Below are 16,449 nucleotides of genomic sequence, written 5' to 3'. Positions count from 1 at the left end.
AGAGCACCCCAGGGGTCCCCCAAATGGGTCCCATCTAAACCTGATGTATTATTTTAAAATGAATGACTCTTGAAAATGACACATTACACACATTACACATTACACTGTGAATATATCACATTAAAAAAACAAACAAAGAAAGACGTAACAATAAAATCTTAAGCTTTTGTAACAACACACCTAGTCTGGAGGATACTAGAGCACCCCAGGGTTCCCCCAACTGGGTCCCATCAAAATCTGATGTGATATTTTAAAATAAGTGACCCCTGGAAATGACAGTTTCAACTGTCATAGCTCCAGATTGCAGATTCATCAACATTAAGAAGGGCCAGAAGGTTTACGTGTATTCTAAACTGCTGCCAGAAGAGGGCGGTGGAATCTTCCAGTCTGGCAGTGTACGTCCAAAACAAACCTCACCATGAATGAAACGTCACTGATATGGTTTTATAGTGGGTATGCCTGTTTGTGGACAATTATGTGTATAGTGACCGCTATGTGGACCAGATGGGCACCATTGGCTATTTTCCAGCCCGCGGTGAAGGAGACACACATGTTCAGAGAGGACACGGTCCGGATTCCGACAAGTAAGTAAAGTTATAGACAGACTGAATATATGAGTGAGTACTTCCAATTTATCAACGTTTAATGGCTTTGTTATTGCAGAGCATTGAGTACTTTGGGTATGTATAAAAGACTGGGGAGCAGTATCAAAAAAGATAGGAAAACCATGTGTGTCCCCTATTGAAAACTATGTTGTTCATCGCTTTATTAAATAAACTAGCTTTTTTAATGTCAACCCCAATCTCAACAAACTGTGACTCTTGAGTGATGATAATTGCACCCTGCCACTTCCACTTCATGACATGATCTTCACTGTCAGTGCAGTGTCAAAATCTTATCATTTACTGTTTTGTCATGTGTGTTGTCACATTCATGTGGTTTATTATTGTATTCGAACAGCTCTTGTATGATGTATTGCATTTCTACTCACTACTGGTGAATTGGTATCTCTAACTGTACATAAAGACTCCCATGAGGAAAAAATGAAAACAATTTAAGCATGTTTTTTAAATTTAGTTTTTTATTTTTTATTTATGTTTTTATTTTGTATCTTACATATGCCCGCTGTTGCGATGTTCTCTATTACTGGAATAAATCCTTGCTGTTTTACCGTGGCGTGCTTTATATAAGACACCGCAATTGGAAAGTATTCACAGCGCTTCACTTTTTAACATTTTGTCATCTTACAGCCTCATTTGAAACTGTATTAAATTTATTTCTTACCTCACAGTTCAACAGATAATACCCTATTATGGCTGTAAAACATTTTAAGGGAACACATTTCGATTTTATTAAAATTACTTAAAAACTAAGAAATCATACACCTGAGTATTCACATTCTTTGCTAATGAAATAAAAATTGAGCTCAGGAGCATCCTTTTTCCACTGATGATTTGGAAAAGCACACACCTGTCTATTTGAGGTCAGCGGTTACACTTCCTGAGAATGCTCAGGAAGTACCATCTGGACCCCAAGCTGCTGGGGACCTTCTACCGCTCGGCCGTAGAGAGCCTGCTGACCTACAGTGTGTCGGTGTGGGGGGCAGCTGTACTGAGGCAGACTGAAAGAGACTGCAGAGATTTACTCAGAAACGGTCATGAAGAAAGACCTGTGGGAAGACCTCTGTTAGAATCTTGTGTGTGCCCACAGCAAGGGCTATTTCCAAGCGGCAACTGTTTAGAGCATCATAAACAACCACAAGAGGTTCAACACTGTTAAAAACATCAGTGAGCATGGCAAGAATTGTAAGGGGTCACTCAAACTTGCCAGGAAAGTATGATGAGAGGTTAACATCAACCCTCAGACCCCAATGAAGGCCCTAATTGAAACCTTGACCAGTCAGGGACGACTGCCTCAAGGTCTAACATTGAGTGGCCCAGGAAGACAACTCGCAAAAAACATGTTGAGGCTTGCTTGGCTTTGGCCAGAGGTCACCTCCAGCACGACTCTAGATTTTGGTCAACCCTCCTGTGGTTTGAGGAGACAGAAGTTATTTGGGCCTATGGGTGCTTAGTAAGTCTAGAAAAAAAGGAGAGGCTTATGAGGAGTGTTCCCCTTAAGCTGTGCGCGTGCACAATTGCGGACTGTTCACACGTTCTCGGCGCACAAAAAAATATGCTGCGCATAAAACAAAATGTAATATAAATTTATTAAATAATATCTTATAGACCTCATCTTATCTGATTAATTAGACCAATAATTTTGTTTTGCAGTTACAAGAGTCCAGCCAATGAGATGATAAGTTTCACTTACACTATTCATCCAAATGCATTGATAGAAACGTTCCCTGCATTAACACCCCATCCAGGGTAGATAGCTAACAACAGCGCGGAGTTAAGAGATGCAAATGCTAAAAAAAAAACACCATCCCCACTATCAGGCATGGTAGTGAAAACAGTTTTATGGGAATGCTTCTTCAGTGCCAGGGAGAATCTTGTCAAGGTTGAGGAAATTACAAAGGAAGGAGGATTACATCAGAATCCTTCACGAAACCTGCAGGAGTCTCCTGTGAAGCTCCATCTCAGCCATAGCTGTAAGGTTCAGAAGGACAATTATCTGAAACATACTGCCAAGGTAGTGAAGAAATGGACAAGGACAATGATGTGAATGTCTTAAAATGGTCAAGTCATAGTCCTGAACTGAATCTGATCAAATCTTATGGTAAACTTGAAGATGAGAACGGTAGCTCGGAAACCCACCAATTTGAGCCAGCTTGAGGCCTTTGCCTGTCAACAATGGGCCAATATTCTACAGGAAGAATGCAGAATGCTGGTTGACACATACAGGAATAGTCTGGGGGGTAGTTTTAAAAAACCAACGCGATAGGATTGATTATTAATTACAACAGTGGACTAGCGTATGAATAATTCTGAACATAGCATTTTTTGGTTTTCCCTCGATGAAATACCAGTTAGATTTTGCGTTTCTTCAATTGTGTGGAACTTGCATAAATGAAAGGGTTTTGTCACAAAAATGAAAAAAAAAAATTCTAGGGTCTGAATAATTTTGAGGACAAGTGTGAATATGTATGTTCTCCCACACAGATCCACATCTCAGATCAAATTAGTGCCAGTGCAGAAAGTTAGGAAGGCTTATTGATTTAACTTGAGCTTTTCTCTGCATTGATTTGAAGTGACAACTTAAACTTTTAATTTATTTACTTGCAGGAATTAGCGTGGTCACACACTCACATTTGTTCCAGTCAATACAAACTTGCTTAATGTGTTGACATTCACCACAAAAAAAAAATCAGCATGGAGAAATGCAGCTAAGTGAATAAAAACAAATAGTAGTATGCACTCTGGCACACATTTGTTATTTTAAAGGGTTGCCATGGTGACGCGGTATGATTTTGGGAGGAATCGATGCTTCAAGGAGCAGCTGCCAAGAGCAGACACGAACGACGCAGAGTACACAAGCTGCTGCTTTTGTTATATTTGAAGTTTTTTCCATTATTTTGTCATGCCCACACGAACAGGAAGCCACATGGCACCCTGTGGAGCTGTGAATTCATCAACCGCCTCTGAGGCTCTGAGGGTGACATTTTAGACATGGAGCAACATCTTTCAATTGCTGATGCATGACTTAGCGGATGGGTGGGTTAGAACGTGATTGTGGAAACTAGGAAAACCATATCTGTCAGCGTTATCAATAAAATAAATCAGAGACAAAGAACAGAACCAGAGTCAAAATCCTGTGTAATGCAGAAGAGGGAGAGCACCAAGGTCTTTCGTCTTGTCGCGTCCTACTCTTTGTTTTACTACATATACCATATTTTACAACCATATACGAATTGCATGTCTGTGTGTGCAAGTGCGTTTGTGCGTATGATTGCGAGTTATTTCAAGTGCAGTGACAATGATGATAGAAGCTTTCAAAATGCCTAAGAAAATGGATGGATGAATGTTTATTTAAGTGCTTGTGTTTGTGTGTTGTAATGGGCAACTTTTTTTTTTTTTTTTACCCCATGAGTTACATTGACAAGCAAGGCACCAGAATTTAAACCCCAATTGTAAGCGTAAATGCTGCACCCAAATGCTCAAGTTGTGGTGAGGTGTTTGAATATGAAGTCATGAAACTGCAAGCATAGTTCTGCTGATTACAGAAGGTTACACAATATACACTGCTATAAATATGTTAAGGATTAAAACTCAATTCAGCCACCTGGGCTATCATCAGGACAAGTTGATGGAAAGGGAAGAAAAGAATGTGAGTCCCTGGTTGTGTAATTGTTTACTTTGCCCCAAAAAGTGGAGCGATCTAAAGAAGGGATGAAAAGTGAATGAGGATGCGTGCACATATGAAATAAAATCAATGGTTCTTTGTGTCACGCAGAAATTGAGTGGAATTACACTAGCCTGTGCAATTATGTGACACACACTCACATGCACGTGCACACTATACTGCTTCAGAGCAGAAGAGAGTGCGAGATGGGTTAAAGTAAATGTCAAAGCTGTAATTTATCCTAACTATTGAAAGCTTTTGTGACTTTGAAACCAATTGAAGCTGAAATTGACAAATTCAACATGAAAGGTAATTCAAAGGTGATAAGGACAAAGCCAACTGCCTACCCCTTGGAGGATTTTCCACTCTGTGATTAATTGCAAGATTGACTGAGTTCAAATCAGCCCTGATGTGAAATTTTGTAACCCTCAGAGAAAATAGAATTACTTTTTGGTGCACCTATAAGATGTTGGAGACTTCCGCAACTGGTGGAAGACATGGTGATTCATCACTTAAGGGGATATCAAATGGGTTTTTGTCAAAACATTGTTGTTATTGGTACAATTTCTTATCTCAGGTCTAAGGACAAATATGATGGTGCTTCAAATGATTGGCTATGCCAAGACTGTGCTGCTTCTCCTCTCTTCTATCAAAGAGCATCAAAACTGTCATTTGCAGGGTTTAAAAGAAAATTATAGAAAGGAATATATATTTTAAAAAAAAAAACTATCATTGAAGTTGAATCTTGCATTTTGCCTTGGCGAATAATTGGTTTATTTTAAACATTAATCCCAAAAATGCCTGATAAGAAGTGTTACCTGTATACAAAATACAAACAAATAAAATGTAATAATAATAAAAATCTAAGCTAATGTGCTGGACATGCGAATGTATTGATTCCGTTTCAAGTACCTCCTTGTGTAGTCTGACATTCAAAATTTGACGCAGCAGATGCAAGGGTGTACCTCATCCAGCTTGGATAATTTTCCCAAATATTTTATGCTTCAGACCCAAATTAAAACCCTAAACATGAACACAAATTCCAGGTCAAAAAATAACCCATTCTGGATCAAAGAGGGACCAATCAAATATTGGGTCTTTTTTTTTTTTTTGAAGCAACCTCGAAAATGAATTGCCTCGGTTAAAATTAACACAGATTAATGTGTTGGTCCCGTTATTGACCAAAATTGTTTTATATTTTAACTGAGTGTTTTTCATGCCTCATAAGGACTTTGTACTTAAGACTAAGACATATCATTAAGGATTTTTTATTATTCCCTACCTAAATGTTCAAAATGATAAAATGATGAACAATTACAATAATAACAATTCATCACTTTCTTTCTCTTGTGTGTATGTGTGTTTTTTTTTTTTTTTTTTTTTTTTTAATGCAAACAATCATAAATCCTCCATCATCCTGCCTCCTACTTTCTGGTGTTATATATTTACAAGCAGAGGGTTAGCAACAGCCTGTGAATAGACCCACAAGTGCTTGTCATGACAACCAATTAAGCATAACAAAAGCAATTGGGCTAAGTGTTGAAACAAAATACATTGGTTATCACTGTTTTTCTCATAATATTGCTGTCCTGCGTCTATCTCAGTTCCTTATATTTACACATGGACATTTGCTGAATTACATGAGAAATTTAAAAATGGATAAGTGAATGACCTCAAATTCATGATAAGGAATACTATATTTATTATAAATATTTACTACAGCTTTTTTTTACTATCTGAATTTTACTCCTCTTCACATTCCAGTCCCAATTGTGTACCTTTCAGCTGATATGCTACCTGCCGCAGATAAAAGTTAAGTAGACATTGTCACCTGCTGGTTTAGCATCCACACTGCACAGTTTTAAGGTGTTTTGTTTTTTTTTTTGTTAAGTGTAAACGTGTCATCAATATAAACATTTGATTCAGTTGTTGTTGTTTAAACAAATTCTTAATAGTACACTAGAAAAGCAGTCATTAATTTAATTAAATGTTTTTGGCAGTCATAAAGCAAAGACTTGGGATGCAAGTCAAAACGAGTTTTATTTTTTTTCTTACCATTGCCTTTCATAACAATGTGTGGTAAGGCACTTTTGGGATATCACCAGTGTTCATGTTGACTAAAAAAAAACAAACACATTCAAATATCAGAGGCGCTTTGTTGTTATTGTTATGCGTGATCACGTGTATCTCCACAAGACTGAAAGCTGCTCAGGTGTCCCAGTGTGCTTTGTAGCTTAGCTTCCCGTATTATAGACTGAATAGTTTTGTTAAGCTTAATGGTGCTTGTATTGATTGGCTGGGATATCCTCACAAACCGCCAGGGCCGAATGAGGAATCAGATCCTCCATTGAGGACCTCTAAATGCTTTCCAGCTCCTTTTTTATTGACCCTTCTGGAATAACCCCTGCAAGGTTATATTTACACACTTTGCCTGCAGCCTGTTTTTACAATGCAGGGTTAGCTCTGTCATGGTGGCATATGAGTATTGTCTGTTTTTCTCTGTTTGCTTGACTTGTTCTATTGACTTGTTCTAATAGAAGCCCACTAATTATGAAGCACTGTAATACAAGCAAATGCAAATAGATTAGACCAGAATGACTTTTATTGTCACTGCAAACGGATATACAGTACGATTAAATTTGGCATGCTGCTTTAATTGGTGCATCTTAATTATATGAACAATAAATAAAATAACATCGGAATAAAGAATAAACAGAATACAATATAAATCACAGTTGTTATTTTCAGTGAGTTCTTGTTTTGCCGTGATGCAGAACTTTAATAGCTCGGGGGAAAAAGCTGTCTTTGAGTGTTATCCAGTGTTTAACTTGTTTTAGCTCTGTATCGCTGACCAGTGGGCAATAGTCTAAGGCATGATAACCAGGATGAGTTGTGTCTGACAATCCTCCTCGCTGTAATGAACTTTCAAATGTTAGTCATGAGCGCTAATTGAATAAAAGGGCAGGCTTAGCACTCATCTGCTGTCCACTCAGTGTACTGTAGCGCTTGAAGCCTCAAAAGACAGTGACATTTCCCTCTTACCACCAGATTGGATCAGGTGTTGCCCTTTCTCACATCAGTGCTAAGACTCGGCTGGAAATGCATTGTGCAACATAAACTGCGTGTATATTTGTAATTAAAATGGGCCCCCAGTTTACGAGGTTAATCCGTTCCGCGGTTGGGATTGTGACGCGAATTCGCCGTATGACGGGCAATGCAAACCTATGTTAATCAGCTAATGCGTATAAAAAAAAAAAAAAGTAAAAACATAGAAATTGTATATACATACTAAAAATTGGAATCAAAACAGTATGGTAAGCGGTACTTATATATAATATACATGCATACAATTAAATAACATCCTAAATAAAAAAAAGATATAAAGGATTTATTTACCTTCTAGTGACGCTTGTTATGGCCATATTCCCTAGTAAGGGTAGCCTAGTCTCGGCTATCTTAGCTTTCTTTGTATTTCTTGATTATCGCCAGCTTCATTTCCATATAAATCATCTTCTTACTTTTCTCTTTAACATCACTAGCAATCTTGGGAGTCATGATAACCAATTCAACTTTGACTTTTATTTTTTCAGCTTAATCTCGGCTGTCATGGTTAAACGCCAGTTGCTGAGCGAGCCGCCTTACTTGAATACAATCAATTCTCTGCTGTGTTTTCATGTTATGCTCTGTATTTATTGCAAAAGTGCCACAATGTGTGGCACACGATTGTACAAATAAGCCTGGGAGGAGAGCTACATGCCATTTCATTAGTTGGTACCGCTCAAATATTTGTCTGCAGCATGATCTCAATGAAATGAAAGCCCATCAGGAAGAAATTTGCTGCCAAACAACCTTTTTTAGTCATAATTCCCAATATTAAAATAGTACTACAAATCACATCAATGACATCAATGCTCTCAGGTTCAACGCACAAAAATGAAGTTCATTTGTTGAGAGACTTCTATTGCTCCATACAGGGATCATGACTGAAATATGCACACAGATAATGTTATTCCATAAACAAAAAATCCCGAAGTTGGCAGTGGCAATGTAAAATGACTGCCCTATTCAATTAACTGTGAGGGTCCAATTGTTTTGTCCGATCATATATAAGCTTGTGACATTACAGCCCAAAACAGCCCAATAACAGCCCAAAACATCGTATGACCAATGACCATACTCAAAAAACTCAGGAACAAAGATAAGCCATGATTGGTTGTTACCTGAGCCCTGCTTACCCAAGATGTCATTTCCAGTGGACAACAAATGGCCAGCTCCAGAAACGGATTAAAAAATAAAACCGGATGATTGTGCAGCTTCATTAATATTCCACCAAGACAACATTAGTAAGAATTCAATGTTCACAGGAATGTTAAAAGTTAGGCATAGCATCTATTTAACTTTCATACTTTGGGACATAAATGCACATAGCATATTTCGAATTACTTGTTGGCCTGCATGGCCAATGAAAAATGGCTATTGTTTGCTTTCTTAATGGGCTGTGCTCTTCAGCGTTCGAGGCAGCACTGCAGAGTGGCTCGGTAACGTCCGAGATAGCATTACCATTAGCACTAATGTCCTAATGGAAAGAACACGGGAGAACACGTAGAAGGCTGCTGCTAGTGCTCTTTTCTGTCTACATTGGACGAACTATCATCACATCAAGTCAAGGTCTTCCGCCCAGACCACAGATGCGGAGTGGAGCAAAGAGCCCATTTTCATGGTGATTACTGTCGGTCGTGCGTCAAAGGTCACATTGTCATCAGATTCCTTGCAGAAAGACATTCACAAGGGCAATGTCAAATTTACAGTCAGATAATTATCCTCAACTTGAGCCCATGACAGGTGGGGGCCAAGTTTGGCTTTTTGGAGGCTTGATTTGCAAAATGTGAGAATGGAGTGAGGTTATTATGAGATGTTTTTTTTTTTTTTTTTTAATACATGAAAAGGTAGTTTTATGAATTACAAATATACAGTTATAGTTATAATGTTATGAATGAGCACTGTAAATACATGCACACATGTAATATGTCATTTAAAAAACATAATGGATTAAAAAAATGATGCTAGTATAATAATTTTTTAGATGAAATACTTATTGTATTATTTTCAATTTATCATTTTTCAGCGTAAACATATTTTAATTATCTATCTATCTATCTATCTATCTATCTATCTATCTATCTATCTATCTATCTATCTATCTATCTATCTATCTATCTATCTATCTATCTATCTATCTATCTATCTATCTATCTATCTATCTATCTATCTATCTATCTATCCATCCATCCATCCAGTAACACATATTTCAAGTATAAAGCCACTTAATGAGAACCATTAATGCATCACTATTTTAAAGTTACAAAATTCTTATCATTTCAATTGTATTATAAGAAAACCCAAATATATTTTTTGAACACAAAACCATATTTTCATGTGGAAAACAACAAAGAGAATAAAGTCATATTAATAAAAGGTGCATAAATGAGTATTATTTCTTGGATCCCTAAAAATAAAGTAGTATGGATTATTTCTGCTAGTCCATTAAGATACAGTGCTCATTTTACCTCTGAAAAATGTTGGGACCCTGGGACTCGCAACACTAAAAAACTATGGGACCAGAGAGAAATGTTTGGAGTGCCAAAAATAGTGCAGTGAAAAGCATAAATTAAGTCAAAAGTTCAAATTGTATTTACAAGACGTGAGCAAAAACCAACAATAGATATTAACAAATATTAAAAGAGAATGAATTTACATATAACATCTGTCATCATCATCTTCCGATTGCAGTCACTGATATACTGTAACAGTCTATTTTGGTAGAAAAGTCTGCAATTTACTTTCAGTATCTGTTTATTTAGTTTCATCATGTCTGTTTTGTTCCTCTTCCCGAGCTTCTGAAGCATTTCGTTTTCGCTTCTTTACTTTCTGTCTCATTGTTACCTGATTGTGTATTATTTGACTTGTCACTGATACTAAAACAAAATGCTTTGTTTTGGGCCTAAAGATAGCACTTTTTTAAAAGGCATTTTAGGGGGGGTAAAAAAAAACAAAAATACAGACCCCAGAATCTTTGTAGGGACAAACAAGTCCACTGTGCAATATTTCTGTGAAATACATTTGAATGGTTTAAAAATTTGACTCACAACTTAATTTTGGGGAAAAATGGTTTCCTCCTGAAGGTAGACCACTGCAACATCCAGAGCAGGAGTGTTAAACTCATTTAGAGTCGTCGGCCATATGGAGGAGAATTTATTTCCAAGTGGGCTTGACCAATAAAATCATGGTATACATCTGTAGGGACGTATGTTGTTTTGAACGTACGAATGCACTTCCGATCAAAATGATTGTCAAGTGTGTGTTGTAGATGTGTGATTATGGTCAAGAGCTCCACCACAACATCAACAAGCAAACACCGAGACTGATTAAGTGTATTTTTGGATGTTCATTTACTTTTATTAATTTCTTCAGTATTTTGCTAAAGTCTCATTGCAGTAGTTTTTGTCAGTGAAACTTCTAGTCAGATAAGACAAAAGCATTCCTTTAGGGCCTGCCTTGAGGCTGGGGGTTGCTGGCTCCCTGACCATCTGACTTCTTGACCAATGAATATTAACTAAGACATGTAGTTTGAGTAGTAAAGGAGGAGTTAAAGGGATTTTAAAGGAGAAAGAGCCATGTGGGCTCTCGCCATCTTGACATCAGCAGTATGAAACTATAGAATCAATCTTTTTCCAACCAAGATGCCTAAATCCAAGAGCTCTTCATTTTCATTACCAACCAGCATTGCCTGGCAGATTACAGAAAACACAGCCGGGCCAGAACCACTACAAGCTTTAGAGAAATTCACCACGCGGACTAACTTTTTGCGAATGCCTGCTGATGTAGCTGATTACTGTTCTGACAAACCAAGCGCCATTATGTGACTCATGCGGCCGCCACTCATGTGATACGGTCACATCTTGCAACCAAGGTCAAAACACATTTAGCAAACTAGCAATTTGCAGGTTATACCCTGACAGCAATCAAATTATGACAGCATGGTGCTTTAATGTACATTATTTTCACATGTACCAAACAGTACTTTGCAATGGGTGTAATTCAACTCTGTCAAATTTGCATGTCTTTTAATCACTCCCTCTGTGACACATCCATTAGGCCACACAGAGTGTTCACCTTGAACATAAGCAATGCACAGAGGGAATTAATCATCCTGATTATGCATAATAGGAGTCGTGCACGCTTGTTTTTCTCTTCCAATTAAAGTGGATTTGCCTGTGGAGTAGGCTCTGAATAACAAAGCAGGTGGCGACAGCCAGTTACGCTTTTGCGGCTCTTAACATGAGTGAGTGGTTGTTCCAACTCAGATGCTTCAAAGAAATTGTGCTTTTGTGTCACTGTGTATTGATGCGACCTGTACTGTCTTATTTGTGTGAGTAGTGGCACTAATACTGATCTTGTTAAAAATATATTCATACAGCATTTGTGGCAGCTACAATATTGATAATTGCTTATTTTAAATATTTTAAACTGTAATTATACCACAGACGATTATCCCAAAATAGTCTGATATAATTTCAAACTATCTTGAAAAAAAGAAAAAGAAGCTTACATGTCATTTGATTTGGAAATAATTTACCCAAAAAGCATGTCGTCCACTGACAACCCACGTTAAACTTAGCTTCTTTACAACATACAAGCAGATGTATAACTTTAAGTATCAAGTGTCATTTTGGAGGACCTTAAACACTCAATACAGTACAAAACTATTGCTTTGTACTATTAATAAACTAAAAATGAACAGTGCAGCACACAATTATTGTGGAAAAATATATCAAAAGAATTGTTTGAAATTGTTTGAAAAGTTTGAAAAGTTTAAATGCTTATCCAAATTTACTTTGTCATTGCTTTGGGCGACAGCAATGCCGTGCTTTTGTTTCCCTTCAAGCAACGATGTTAACACTTCCTTTTTTCACCTTCGTTATAATCACATGCCACAAATTAGGGCTTTACACAAAACAAACATGTACTGTTTAACAATATTTTCAAGAGACTTTTATACAACTCAGACCGTAATAACAGCCATAGATAATATGAATGGCAGAGGTGGGCAATCCATCAGGTGAGGCAAAAATGGTGCACTGGCAGAGAAGTGCCTTTGGGACAGAAGCTCCAGCCTCTGTCACTCACATTCACTGGCCCCTAATAAACCGCTGTCAGGCCGAAGATTAGCAAGGCCTCTGCCACTTGCACCTCTGGATCGGACAGCCACCAGCTTCCGAAGTGGTCATCCTTATTTAGGGGATTGGCGCCCGCGCCACAACCACACGTCCAGCCAGGTCAACACTAACACCAAACTCCTCCCCATACCCAGTGAGTGCCCTTTTAAAAAGGGGAAAGTGATAGTGATAGGTCTCTTTGGCCAGCATGCCAAACTTGAGTGGCTCTAGTTCAAGTGCCTGTCCATTGTTAATTAAGGGCAGGTATTGAAGCCATGTAATCAAGGGCACACACAACACAATGACCAAGTCACACCACAAAGTTCAATCACTTACACTGGCTTTTTTCTTTGTCATGTATGTGACAGATGGTATCTGCTCAAATTGATGTTTTTTTTTTTTTTTTTTTAATCTAACAGTTTCTGTAAATGACCTCTGAAAGATTGGCTCCAGAGGTTGAAGGCTGTCTGAAACATTATGATGTGTATACTCTGTAGTGAATTTGATTGTTTATTGCAGTCTAGTTCCAATGGAACTCATTAAACCAGGCATGTCCAAACCTGGTCCTCGAGGGCAGCTATCCTGCATGTTTTTGAGGTTTCTGTCTTCGTGACACACCTAATTCAAATGATCAGCTCATCAGAAAGCTCGGCCGAAACCAGTGACCATCCTGATCATTTGAATCAGCTGCACTGAATGAGGAAAACATTAAAAGCATGCAGTAGATCAGTAGATGCATACATCTTAAAGTACAGATGCATACCCTACTAGGGACTGTAGTGTGGGTTTTGTGTTTTATTGTTAAGCTCGTCTACCTTATTAGTATAATTGAGTGATTGAAGGGAAGACTTTGGTTTAGCTTTGGCTTTTTAGGATAAAGGAGGTTATATTGGTATTTTCTTGGGCAAGTTTTATTTATTTTTTGGGTGGGGGGAATTGAGTTTGGCAACGGACGTGATGACAGCGTACTGACTGGACTGTAAATGACAGACCAACAATACAATGTAAAATGCCGACCTCTGATGAATGGGTAGACATGATGGCTGGGTGCTTGTGACAATGTAAAGCTAATGTCCATGCTTTGATAGCAACATCAAAACTTCCATGTCGACCACATTGATGCAAGTTTGTTCATCTATGATTGGGTTCCAAAATAAAAACAACAAAAATCAAGCAGGTAATTGTTAAAATAGTGATTAGACAGTTGCTACAATCAATATAACGACTTGCAATGAAGAGATGCATTGTCGTGAGAAAGGATGCACTGCTTGCAATGAAACAATGTTTGCCATGGGAAGGTTGCTGTCTCGAACTTTGCAATGGCAAGGACAGCCCTGACCAGCCTGCTCAAGCTTAACCGCAGATAGATATCACTTCACTTGTTATCTACAAAATATCTTGCAGACTGTCTTGACACACAAAATGCTTTGCCACACATGCACTAATCATACACACACACAAGGACAAGTACACTGGGTTCCGGCCTTTCTAGGGCGAGAACCTTCATAACATTAGAGACTTCTGAATCAAATAAAAAGTGAGCATTCGGAGAGGCTGTATCGAAGCACAGTAGAATTGTACTCGTGCAGTGCTTCTCCACTCTCCTCAGTCATGATCTGGGAAAGAATGACTTTTCTTCTTCTTTGAGTATAATTTCTCACAGATGTATAACAGGTAAACCTGACATGAATAGTGAACACAAATACATTGCCAAATATCCAGCTGACATACATATGAGAACCGAAAACTAGAACATCACAAAAAAAAAACTAAGCCATGGTCACAATATAGCCACTCTTGCCTTGTTACATGTACATTGTGAGAAGGCTTCTTAAAAACACACACATAACAAAACAAACCAAAAAAAAAAAGCACTCAACTATGGTTTGTCGAGTAGCTGGCACCCTGCTGAGGGGAAAATCACCATGTCGCGACAGTGCAGTTGGAAGAAATAAAAGACACTGAATGTGCTAACCTGAATCACCTGTTTAGTGAACAAAGTAGAGAGAAGTGTTTTTGGCCGGTGTGGATTTATGTAAACATTAACTACACAGGCATGGTTCATAAGTAATGTACTCCAACAGAATGGGATTATCAATGTTCAACACCATTTGAGAGATCTATGAGACAGTAAGAGATATAATCTAAAAAAAAACAAATTCTCTTTCAATAATGAAGTCAAATCAATCATTAGCAGCACAAGCAAATTAAACAAGACTCCTGAACCCAAAAGATTCAAAGTGAGATACATCGTGACAGGGAAATGACACCATACGTGAGATGAAGCCTGTTCTGTGCTGTGATTATTATTATTTTTTTTTTTTGTATAGCATATTTCTTCCATCTTATCTTACAGAGGCAGACACCTGAAGACACTCAGAGTGAGAATCAACCTGACTGGTAAAACTCTCTCACTGCAAAACATTCACGTACTACAAGAAGTAGACATTTAACTAGGCAAATAGAGCTACCCCATAATGGTCATACAAAATTATGCATTTTTTTTTCACAATACTTTTTCCAGGTCTAATGCAATTTCCAGGTGCCTCGTTTCTGTTATAGGATTCAATCAACATACTACCCCTAAACAGCCTTTGGTGAGGAGTGGTGTTCAACCTGGACTGATTGCCAGTCAATAAAAAGGGCACATTTAATAGGTAACACCTCCCTAATCTGTTTCATCCACCTTTTGTCTGAATAAACAAACATTTAAATTTACTACAGCTACTAAACAACTCAGATTGTTTCTGCTGCTCCATTCAGCTGTCACATTTGTTTTTCACCATTGTGTATGTATGTATGTGTGTGTGTATGTGGGTGTGTGTGTGTGTGTGTAGGTGATGACAAAAATATCCACTTGCTGTTTTGAGTCATAAGGTGTTTCTAGCATGCTGCTTGTCCACTATTATTTGGCAGCAGATCACCAGCATGGTGACAGTTATGTCAATAATTCAGTTCCACCGTGAAAAACACATGATCCTTTGCAGGGTTTAAAACTAAAATGTTAATTGATAGATTTAAAAAAAAGATTTTGAGCCATGGAAAGCAAGCAGCATTGAGAGCAATGCATGACAAAAGTAATGTAATTATTGTAATGCATTACTTTTTGCTGAAACACAGTAATCTAATGCATTACACATACAAAAATAGTAACATTTTACTTGGTACAATGCACTTTTAACCTGTTTTTTACCCAAACTCACCAAAAACAGAGCAAAATTGAAGGACTGAGGTTCAGGGCAAACTGTTTACTTCCTGTTATTAGTATCTACTACAGCGCAGATGAGTGGGGCAGCAGGAGACCACAGGTTGAATATGGACAATATATACAAAAGATGGACATATGCTCATTTTCAGTTTGTCAGAGTTAAACAAGAAGAATATAATAGTTAGGTGCACTTTATGCACGGCACCTATTGAGCTGTCTACTTCGCCAAATAGAACCAGTGATTTGACAAACCTTCTAGCCTTTCTTTTTTGCAGTCATTACGACACTTATATCCTGACTGCTTTTTACATCTGTATATTTTATCTGTCCATTCTGTGTTGTGTTGCTATTTAGTGTTTGGGTTTATAAATGTTGCTGGGAATCTCTCTCTCTCGCACTCTGCACACACACACACACACACGCACACACGCACACACACATATATAGCTAGAGATGCTCTCATTTTGTATAAAAGTGATGGTGTCGCCTTTATTGTGAAACCTCTCTTTCAGTCTGACAATCATTACTCCTTCCCATCGTGTCATGCTGACTTCACACCTTACATTACATAGAGCAGACACATCATCATCTTTGAGATGAAGAGATAAAACTCCCATGCAGACACACTGCTCTTGCCACATAAATTATTTGTGATGCATCCATCCACAATGAACCTCTGCAGCGTTCCCTTATAGAATGTATGATTTGGAGGTTTATTCAAAGCACCTCTGGTAAGATATC

General features: G+C 37.9%; 1 long non-coding RNA gene across 1 annotated transcript; it reads left to right on the top strand.

The window, feature by feature from the left end:
- The first annotated feature begins 506 nt into the window (after window positions 1–506).
- On the top strand, window positions 507–15,145 carry LOC148420496 (uncharacterized). The gene is made up of 3 exons (XR_015866475.1): window positions 507–584; window positions 14,857–14,900; window positions 15,063–15,145. It is a non-coding gene; the product is annotated as an uncharacterized LOC148420496 (long non-coding RNA).
- The last annotated feature ends 1,304 nt before the right edge of the window (window positions 15,146–16,449 follow it).

Source organism: Hippichthys cyanospilos, chromosome 8, assembly GCF_059441005.1.
Source record: "Hippichthys cyanospilos isolate Australia breed blue-spotted pipefish chromosome 8, RoL_Hcya_1.0, whole genome shotgun sequence".
NCBI classification, from domain to species: Eukaryota; Metazoa; Chordata; class Actinopteri; order Syngnathiformes; family Syngnathidae; genus Hippichthys; species Hippichthys cyanospilos.
This window is presented reverse-complemented; position numbering and strand designations above follow the sequence as displayed.